At 36.4% G+C, this 11,269-nt stretch overlaps 1 pseudogene; it reads right to left on the bottom strand.

Annotated features, from left to right (window-relative positions):
• Positions 1-2,391: 2,391 nt before the first annotated feature.
• LOC114054210 lies at positions 2,392-2,958 on the bottom strand (annotated as a pseudogene).
• Positions 2,959-11,269: the final 8,311 nt, after the last annotated feature.

Below are 11,269 nucleotides of genomic sequence, written 5' to 3'. Positions count from 1 at the left end.
CAGCATTCATTATTCCCATGAATCAAGTCTAGCTGTATGGTGTTATCCAGAAGCCTTTTACCATCCCAGATATCACTGTCAGGACTCTCAAACTTACTAATATCCTTTATAGAATGCAGCAATCAGAAATGAATGTAGTACTTCAGATAGGGTATATTCAGGGTAAAGCAAAAGAAAATTATCATTTACCTACAGATACTATGTCTCTCAAAGTAGCTTGTTTAACTATCATTATGTATAATGAAATCATTTGGTTTGCACTCTGCCAAAATCTCTAGATCCCTGTTAAACAAACTTCTTCCCAGCTTTACTCACTTCATCATGTACTTATAATGTTCTTTTTAACTGTAATACTCTATATTTATCCCTATTTAATTTCACTACATTTTATTTGATCTGATATTCTGGTTTATTAAGTTTCTTGAATTCTGATTTAGCCAACATACTATTGATACTTCTCAACTTTGTATAATATGAAAGCATAACAAGCATGTTATCTATGCCTTTATTTAAATTATTGTTAAATAGTGCTCATCTAATCATAGATCCCTATAGTACTCCGCTAGTGCCCTTAGTGCTTCCAAATAGACCTTTATGATTAAGTCCTTTATGATCAAGCCCTTTATGATTATATGATTACACTTTCATATACATTTCATATTCATATATATATATACTATACATTCAAACAAGTTCTAAAACTACTTAATTACAGCTATCATCTGGCCCATATCTCTCCATCTCTTCCACTAAAAAACAATATCACTACAATGTTCTACTATAATCAGAAAATAGTATCAATAACATACTCATTTTAGGAACCATATCAAAAAAGGAAAAGGAGTTCTGGTATGCCATATTCTTGATGAAGAGATATTAGCTCTCTGTAATTAATTGTTCTATTTTTAAATGCTCATTAAGCATCTTTTTTATAATAAGCTTTTGAATTTTTCAAGAATCTACTTCAATCTAATGTTTTCAGACTCTTCTTAATAGCAGTAGTAGTTAATAATGATACTAGTGATAATTATAATAATCATAGCATATTGTAATTATTAAAGATTTTATCTTCTGAGATAAACATTTTATCAGGATATTTTATTTGATTTTCCTATCAACCCTGTGGTAAGTACTAGTATTGCATCTACCGTTATACAGATGAGGAAACTGTGACTTGCTCAGGCTCTCACAACTAGAAAGTGTCTAAACTTAGATCTTCCTGACACCAACTCCAACATTCAAACTTGCTGCATTATCTATCTGTCTCTTGAAATTCTATCCAACATTTTCCTTATTTCAGTCCTGTAGTATCTCATTCTTCTGGATCATTCAAAGATTACTTCAGTGGCTCAGCAATATCACCCAGTTCTTTCAGTACCCCAGCATATAGTCTTTCTGGGTCTAGTGATTTGAAGTCATCAATGGCAGCTCAGTGTTCTCTTACTATATTCTTTTAAATCTTGTATATCAGCTTCCTATTAGCTGTTTTATCTTATCCTTTCTAGTTCAAATATTGTTCATCTTGACTGAGAAAAGAGGACAAAAATAAAAATTAAGTAGTCATCTCTCTATCATCTGTTGTCACAATCCTTTGCGCTCTGAGCAGTAATCCTAGCCCTTCTTTGAATTTAATATGTTCTTTCTTCCTGACTCCTCAATTAGATACCATAATTTAAGTTTTACTGATCATCAATATCTCAAATTCATCTCCTTCTTTCCACTCACACATGAAATACCCTAGTATTTCATAGTAAGAAGGCTCTTATCACCTCTACCCTACACTATTGCAATAACTTACTAATTTCTTTCCTTGTATTTTTTTCCCTCCTCCAATCCAGTATTTACACAGTTGCCAAATTAAAATTCCAAAAGCACAGGTTTGCCCATGTAACATTCTGACTTGTAAAGCTCCAGAGGTTCTCTATTGTCTCTGGAACAAAATATTGTTCATGAATTAATGTGCATTACTCTGTTTCACAGGCTCTCTGTTCCGAAGAGCCTATTATTTTGGCCTGATTACTATGCCTGTAAACATAACATTCAATTCCTATGCCATCATACAGTTTGCGCCCTTTACTTGGAATATACTCCATCTTACCTCCATATCTTAGCATTCTTAATTTCTTTTAAGGATCAACTGAAATGCTAGCCTATTATTCAAGCAGTAAATATTTATTAAGTACCTCCTGGGTGCCAGGTACTATGCTAAGAGTTGAGAATACAAATAAATGCAAAAGACAGTCCCTGCCCTCAAGGAATTCACAGTCTAACAGAACAGACAACATGAAAACAACTATGTACAATTTTTTTGGTGTTGTTGTTGTTGTTGTTGTTGTTGCTATTGTTGTTGTAGTTGTCCAAAAATCTGTAATATAACAAGGAGGAAGGCAGTTAGTTTTTGTAGCCTCAGCTGGCACGGTGGGCCCCTGGCACGCTCGAACTTTCGGCCCTTGGATCGGACATATGGTTTGGTGTGGCTATGGGGAGTGCCCGGTGCCTTCCCAAAATGCCTGTGTACCTCACAGCCCTTCCGGGGACCAGGCAGCAGGACAGTGCCCCGGCCCTTGGGTGACCTCATGGCCAGCTGGTCAAAGGTAAGGCTCTTCCCATCAGCTTGAGGATGCGATTCCGCGCATTGCTAGTAACACGAAAGGCACACACCTTCAGCTTGGGGACATCCTGGATCCTGACATCATTTGTCACAGTCCCAACAATCACAGCCGTCTTGTTCTCCCAGCCGGGCAGCTTCATTTTCCTGATCATTCAGGACAGGGACGGAGGGGGCCGGTTGGTCTGGCTCATGAACAGTCTTTTCAGGACAACCTTGTTGAAAGTCGAGTTGGTTCCACGGGCCAGGAACTGGTAGAGCTTTGCCAGAAGCCGCAGGTAGATGTCCTGACTCTTGGGCTCCTTGCGCTGGACTTTCCGGAACTTGTTATGGCGGACGTCAACTTCCATGCTGGTGCCCTACCAAACACCGGCCCAACCAGGAACAAACTATGTACAATCTTGATACAAAGAGGATAAATTTGAAATAATCAAAAGAGGGAAGGTGCTAGAATTAAAGGAGATCAGGAAAGGCTTCTCATAGTATAGTATAGGCTTCATCACTTCACTCCTTGTAAAAAGTAGGATTTTAGCTGGACCAGGAGGCAGAGATAAGGAGGGAGAACATTCTAGGAAGAGAAGCAGCCAACATTTCAAGCATCTGGGACACAAAGAAAATGCCCAGTACTGAGAGATGGAATGGCTTTTTTCAAGTAACAGCAAAGAAGTTATTGTCACTAGATTGCTGAATACTTGGGGGTTGGGAATGTAATGTATGAGAAAGTAAAGTTTCAGGGGGAGGCAGGTTAAGATGAGCTTTGGATTCTAAATGCATGATTTTATGTTTTATTCTCAAGGTGATAGGGAGCCACTGGACTTTATTGAGTAGAGGGAGAGGGGCCATATAGTCAGACCTGAGTTTAGGAGGATTATTTTGACAGCTAAGTATATGATGGACTGGAGAAACATATTGCAATAGTCCAGAGGTGAGGTGATGAGAAACTATACTAAACTGGGGGTAGTATTAAGGAGAGAAAGGGATGTATGCAAGAGATGTTATGAAAATAAAATTGACAGGCCTTGGCAACAGTTTGGTTATGGAGGAATGAGGAGTTGAAGATGATGTCTATAGATGAGCTTGGGTAAGTGGGAGCATAGCAGTATCCTCAACGATAATACAGAACTTAGGAAGAGGAATGGGTTTTGGGGAAAAGATAATGAGTTCAGTTTGGGATAGGTAGTTTAAGTATCTTCATGGCATCTACTTCAAAATGCCTTTTAGAAAGGCAGTTGGAAATACAAGAATGGAGGTCAACAGAGAGGTTAGAGCTGAATAAATAAAGTTGAGAATGATCATCAAATAGATGGTAATTTAATCCATAGGAACTGATAAGATTACCAAGTGAAATAGTATAAAGGGAGATGATAAGAGAATTCAGAACACAGCACCATCAGAAACCCATGGTTAGCAGGTCTGACTTCAGTGTAGATCTAGCAAAGGAGACTGAGAAAGAGCAGTCAAACTCCTAGGAGGAAAACTGGGAGAAAGTAGTGTTGTGAAAATCTAAAAAGGAGAGAGTATCAAAGAGGGTTATTTACAGTATCAAAGGTTATAGAGAGTTCAGTAAGGATGAGGATTGAGGAAAGGCCATTACATTTAGTGAATAAGAGATCCTTAGTAACTTTGGAAGGAGCAGTTTTGGCTGAATGATAAGTAGGAAGCCACACAGCAGTTAAGAAGAAATTGATAAGAAAGGAACTGAAGGCACTGATTGTAGACAGCTTTCTCAAGGATTATGGCCACAAAAACAGAAGAAAAGATAAGAAATGATAGCTAGTGGGGATGGATGGATCAAGTGTAGTTTGTTGGAGGAAGGGCTTGGGGTGGGGGCATAGCCAAGCATAAGGAAGCATGATAGGGAAGCAACCAGTAGACAGGAAGAGACTGAAAATGAGAGAGTAGGGATGAAAGAAGAGGCAAGAAGAGAATATCAGTTCTAGGACGGGGATTATTTTGTTTTAACTTTATCTTTAAATCCCCTTTGCCTAGTACAGAACCTGACATATAGCACATACTTGACAAATGCTTGTTGAGTGAATGAGAAAAAAAAAGATAATCTTATTTTGGTCCTTAGCTTTCATCAGTATCTACCATTCAGTCTAAGTTCTAGCGCTGCTCATATTCTTATAGGACCATATCAGACCTTTTTCTTTTTAATTCATATTGTTATCTTCCTTTATTTCTACCTTTTAATCACCTTTTTAAGCTTAAAGTTAATTGATGAGATCCCTTGTGCATCCACATTCCCCTTTTGCTGCCTCAAAATTTCATTTTTTAGAACTTTCTTTAATCTCTCCTGTATATTCCATAAGATCTTAGATCTTCTTTCTCTAAATCCTATTTGCTGAAATTTGTGCTCCAACATCTAGGATGCATGTCAGTCTATCTCTGGATTTTCCCTTTTCTATGACCAATTCATAGTATACCTGAATTTAAGAAGTGGAAGAGACCTCAGTAGTCATTTAGTCTAACCTATAGTCAAAAATGTATTCCCTTTGGGGTCAGCTAGGTGGTGCAGTGGATAGAGCACTGGCCCTGAAGTCAGGAGGATCTGAGTTCAAATCTGGCATCAGACACATAATATTTCGTAGTTGTATGACTCTGGGCAAGTCACTTAACCCCAATCTCCTCACCAAAAAAAAATGTATCCCCACTAAAATGCTTAATAATAAGAAAACATAAGAAATGTTTATGACTGTCCAATATAAATTTGTGATTTCTTAATTATAATGGACCTTAGAACACTTGAATTATCATAGATATTCAGGATAAAGGAAGAATCTGCTTAAGGAAAAACAAAATTACTGTAACAAATTTGCTCAGCAGATTTTTGCACGTCTTGCCTAATCTACCTTAATAACCACACTTTAACTTGACATAATAGAAGTTTCATAGTATACTACATACTTTTTAATAATAAAATTGTACTGTCATATCTGATGTTATAACATGTTTATTTTTAAATTTCCTATAACTCTTTATCTGAGACACCTTATTAAATAAAATCAATTTTAACTTGAGAGGATGAATGTATGCATAGAAATGGTAGATAATAGAAAATTAAAAGGAAACTTCTGAAGTGGCAACATCTTTGCCACGTGTAGCTTTTAGGGACTAAGAGTTTTGGTCTGAAATCAGAATATAAGCTGAAAATAAAGTTCATTGTTAAAGTTTCATGAAGCCAAAATGTAGAACTGTTTCAAGACTGAAATATATGAGACAGAGATGAGAGACAAAGACAGAGAGAATTTTATTAAGTGCTTAGTATTTACCAGGCACTGTGCTAAGTGTTAGGGATGAAAAATGAAAGCAAACAAGACAGTACCTGTTCTCAAAGAGCTCACATTCTAATGGGGAAATTTACATATAAAAGGGAGATATAAAGCAGGGGGTGGATTGTGAGATGTGCTGCTTCTTCACATGCCGTAAGTTAGAAAATGACTGCCATGAGCTCAGAGAGTGCATCACTTCTTCAAGGCTGGCATTAGGGATTTAACAATACCCAGAAACTCTCTTCCCAAGCCACACAAAACTCTGGGAAGCACAGCCTCAAGTGGGAAAGCCCCGGGTGGAGAGACATCCTGAGCAGCAAAACATCTATCTGCAAGGAATCAAAGAAAATGAAAAGCCCAGGTGAGCAGGGAACCTCTAGGGGCCAAACCACTCAATTCTGCCCCTAGAGCTCCAGGATTGCTGCTGATCTCAGCCCAACACCAAGTATGCTGTCAGAACCCTACAGCCTCTAGTTTCCAGCATCTGAAGCACTAACATACAAAGCCGGTGACCAGGCCCTGGGCTCCCGGCACAAGAAGCTTGGGTCAGTGTCCCTGCTCCCCAGCAGAAGAACTCATTTTTTTAAAGGCCAGGAAACAATCAAAAACCATGAGCAAAAAGAAATGTACCACAGATTCTTATTATGGGGACAGTGAAGATCAAGGCAGAAATTCTGAAGAGGACCACATTGTCAACAAACCCACATCTGGAACATCAAAAGCAAATATCAACTGATCTGAAGCCAAAAAGCCTTCTTGGAAGAGCTAAAGAAGGATTTTAAAAGTCAAATAAGAAAGGTAGAAGAAAAATTGGGAAAATAAATGAGAGGTATGCAAGAGAGTCAATAGCTTGGAAAAGGAAGGATAAAAATTAACCGTAGAAAACAAGTCCTTAAAAAATACAATTGACCAAATGGAAATAAAAAGTACACTGAAGAAAACAAGTCCCTCAAAAATACAATTGGTCACTTGGGAAAAAATACACTGAAGAAAACAACTCCTTAAAAACCAGAATTGGCCAAACAGAAAAGAAGGCACAAAAACTCACTGAGGAAAACTCCTTAAAAGATAAAATGGGCCAAATGGAGAAGGATGTACAAAATCTAATAGAAGAAAACAATTTGCCAAAAATTAGAATTAGGTAAGTGGAAGCTAATGACTCTGTGAGACAGTGAGGATCAGTCAAACAGAAAAAAAAAACTGCTGAGAAAACTGGAAAAGAGTATGGCAAAAACTAGGCATAGACCAAAATCTCGTATACCATATACCAAAATAAAGTCAAAATGGCTTCATGATTTAGATACAAAGGCTGATACTGTAAGCAAACTGGGAGAGCAAGGAATAGTTTACCTGTCAGATTTATAAGAATACAAGTCATTCCCCAATTGATAAATGGTCAAAGAATATGAACAGGCAGTTTTCAGATGAACAATTTAAAGCCATGTATAGTCATATAAAAATGCTCTAAATCACTATTTATTAGAGAAATGCAAATCAAAACGACTCTGAGGTACCACATCACACCTATCATATTGGCCAACATAATAAAACAGGTAAATGATATATGTTGGAGAAGATGTGGGAAAATTGGAACACTAATGCATTGTTGGTGGAGTTGTGAAATGATCCAACCATTTTGGAGAGCAATTTGGAACTATGCCCAAAGTGCTATAAAAATGTTCATACCCTTTGACCCAGCAATAGCACTTTTTGGGCTGTATCCCAACGAGATCATAAAAATGGGAAAAGGAGCCACATGTGCAAAAATATTTATAGCAGCTTTTTATGTGGTGGCAAAGAATTGGAAATTGAGGGGCTGCCCATCAATTGGGGAATGGCTGAACAAGTTGTGGTATATGAATGTAATGGAATACTATTGTGCTATAAGAAATGATGAACAGGCTGATTTCAGAAAAACCTAGAAAGACTTGTATGCTCTGATGCTGAGTGAAGTGAGCAGAACCAGGAGAACATTGTACATAGTCACAACCATGTTATATGATGACTAACTTTGAGAGACTTAGCTCTTCTCATTAATTCAAGGATCTAAGACATCTCCAAAAGTCTCATGATGGAAAATGCTATCCACAGCCAAAGAAAAAAACTATGGAGTTTGAATTCAGTTTGAAGCATACTATTTGCTGATTTTTCTTCTGTTTTGTTTTGTTTCCTCTTTCTTGTGGTTCCTCCTGTTGGTTCTAATTCTTCCTTACAACATGACTAAAGTGAAAATATGTTTAATAGTAATGTATATGTAAAGCCTATGTCAGATTGTGTGTCATCTTGGGGAGATGGGAGAGAAAAATTTTAAACTCAAAAACTTATGGAAGTGATTGTTGATAAATCAAAATAAATTAATAAAAAATTTAAAAAAAAGAATTTGGATGGGTATGCAAATATGTTTAGCATTGATATTACTACATTGTCTATGGTACCTTTTAGCAAGATATAGTTACCCTGCTTTTCCCTTTTAAGTAGGTTTATTTTTGCTTTTGCTTTGTCTGAGATTATGATTGCTACCCCTGCCTTTTTTAATTCAGTGAAAGCATGATAGATTCTGGTCCAGCCCTTTATTTTAACTCTGTGCGTGTCTCTCTATTTCAAATGTATTTCTTGTAAACAACATATTGTTGAATTCTAGTTTCTAATCCATTTGCTATCTGCTTCTGTTTTATGGTTGAGTGCATCCCATTTACATTCACTGTTATGATTGCTAATTGCATTTCCCTCCATCCTATTTTCTTCTATTTTTTCTCTCTTTCTTTTTATCCCATCCCTCCTCTAAAGTCTGTTTTGCTTCTAACCATTGACTTCTTTTATTTGCCCTCCCTTTTATCCCCCCTTTCTATTATCTCCTTCCTTTCCTACGTCCCTGTTGGGTAAAATAGGTTTCTATTACCAAATGGATAACACAAACACACATACATACAAAATGTGTGTGTACATGTGTATATGTGTGTAAGGGGTGCTTAAGTGTGTATATGTGTGTGTGTATGTGTTGTTGTTCAGTCATTTCAGTTGTGTCTGACTCTTTGTGACCCCATATTAAAATTTTCTTGGCAAAGATACTGGAGTAGTTTTCCATTTCATTCTCCAGCTGATTTTACAGATTAGGAACTGAGGCAGAGTTAACTTGTCCAGGGTCACAGCTAGTAAGTGTCTCAGGCCAGTTTGAACATAGGTCTTCCTGACTCTTAACCTGATGTCCTATCTACTGCTCTATAATAGTTATTGGAACATATATACAATACTATACACACATATACACATATAAGATTATGTAAACACACATAATACCACACACACACATACACACACACACAAACACATATATACATATATAATTGTTGCAATTTAATTATTTATTGTGCCTTGAAACATATTGTTGTTTCCTTGTTTACATCTTTTAACCTGATCTATTGTTGTTTTTGCTTTTCTGAGATCGTTATTGTCACATCATTTTTTTTTGGGTGGGGTGGAAGACTTACTTGAGTTGTAACAAATTTTTGCTCTAGTCTTTCATTTTAACTCTCTGTGAATATTTATTTTTAAAGTTGTAGATTTCATTGGATTATTCTTTCTACTTGTAATTCATTTCGCTACCCTCTATTTTATAGATGATTTCATACCCTTCAGCCTCATGACTATCATTGCCAATTTTTTTCCTCTATAATATTCTTTTTAAATTTTTCACCTCTTTGCTCCCCATTACCTATTTACAAGTAAAAAAAAAAAGTTGAAAAAGAAAGGAAATGAAACCTATACTAATAATTTCTAATTGAAGTAGTCTGAACCATTTCTCTCATCATCTTCTTCATCCAGCCCAGATCACTATTACTGATTCTTGCTCTTTCTTTTTCTCCTTTTGGTTCCTTTTTATTAATTTAATTCTGTAGTTGAAATTTGAACTTCAATCCCACATTTGACTTCCTTTTGTCATTTTATGGCTTTTAAGGAAAGTGGGATTCTGAAAGCACATTTGTCTCCTTTGCCTTTTTTTAAATTTAAGTACTTCTTCATCTTTTATCTCCTTCTAATTGCTCAAATGTATTAACTTTTCTAAGGTTCATTTGTTTTTTATTCGTGTGTTTCAAAGATTCTGTCTAGCTCTGTTCTTTTTATCCACAATTCTTGAAAATCCTCTATACTAGCAAAGTTCCATTTTCCCCCTGGAGGTTTATATTTATGTTTGCAGGATAATTTGTTATTGATTATAACCATTTATATTTTGCCATTTGGGGTATCATATTCCAAGATTTCCTCTTCTTTGTCATAGTCACAGTGTTGTGTGATCCTTACTGGGGTTCCTTAGTACTTTAAGTTCTTTTTGGCTGCTTGCAATACATTCTCAGTGACTTAGAAGCTCTGAAATTTGATTACATTTAATTTGCAATTGCATTAAAGAGGTGATCAATTGATTTTTTCTATTTTCATTTTTCCTTATGGTTTTCATAGATCTTGACAGGTTTTAGGGAGTTTAGTGATTCTTAAATTATTTCTCCTGAACTTGTTTTCCAAGCAAATTATTTTTTCATTATAAAGATCTCTTATATTCTTGTTATTTTTTACTCACTTTTTTCTAACATTTTATGTTGAGTCGCTTAAATGTGAAACTCTGTTTGCTTCGTTCAATTTTGAGTTTGTCCACTACTTTGTTTATGTTTTTCATCTTTTACTATAACATACATATTCTTCTTTATACTCCTTTCCTCAAGATTTCTAATTGTATTTGCCATCTTTTGCTTTATTTCTTTGATTTACTGTTGTAGTCCTTGTGCCCAAGGAATTATTTTTCTGTGACTCCAATTGTATTTTAGTGGAGTTACTTTCATTTTGCTTTACTTCTTACGTTTCTCGTAACCCTTAAATTTCTTGGTTGTATTTGTAGTTTTCTCCTGTTTACTCACATTTCTAGCCACAGTTCATGAATTGGGCTTTGAGATAGAGCCATGTTCTCCCTCCTCTTGACCTCTTGAATAGGGTTACTAGACCCTGCTCCTGTTCCCTCTACAATCCAGTTGGCTGATGGATTCCTCGTCTTCTTCCACCTCTTATTCTGCAACCCTTAGACAAGAAGCTGGGACCAGATCCTGCTGTCTGTCTCAGCCCTTGGCTGCTATTTTTGTCTCTTAGTGACCCTACATGGGTGCTGGCATTAGCTCCCTATTTCCTTTTTGCAAAATCAGCAATGGATAGATTGCTTTGTTCCTTGCTACAGTCCCCAAAGTCCCCTATTGAATATTAGATGTTATGTCATCTTTATTTCCCAATATGCCTCTTTTTTGTCTCTATCGTCTTGATTCCCTTTGGTGGACTTAGCATATATTGGATCTCTCTCTCTTTCTCTCTCTCTCTCTCTCTCTCTCTCTCTCTCTCTCTCTCTCTCTCT

This window comes from Vombatus ursinus, unplaced genomic scaffold (assembly GCF_900497805.2).
Source record: "Vombatus ursinus unplaced genomic scaffold, bare-nosed wombat genome assembly UNPS02014812.1, whole genome shotgun sequence".
Taxonomy (NCBI): Eukaryota; Metazoa; Chordata; class Mammalia; order Diprotodontia; family Vombatidae; genus Vombatus; species Vombatus ursinus.
Note: the sequence above shows the minus strand (reverse complement) of the source record. Positions and strands in the feature narration are given on the sequence as shown.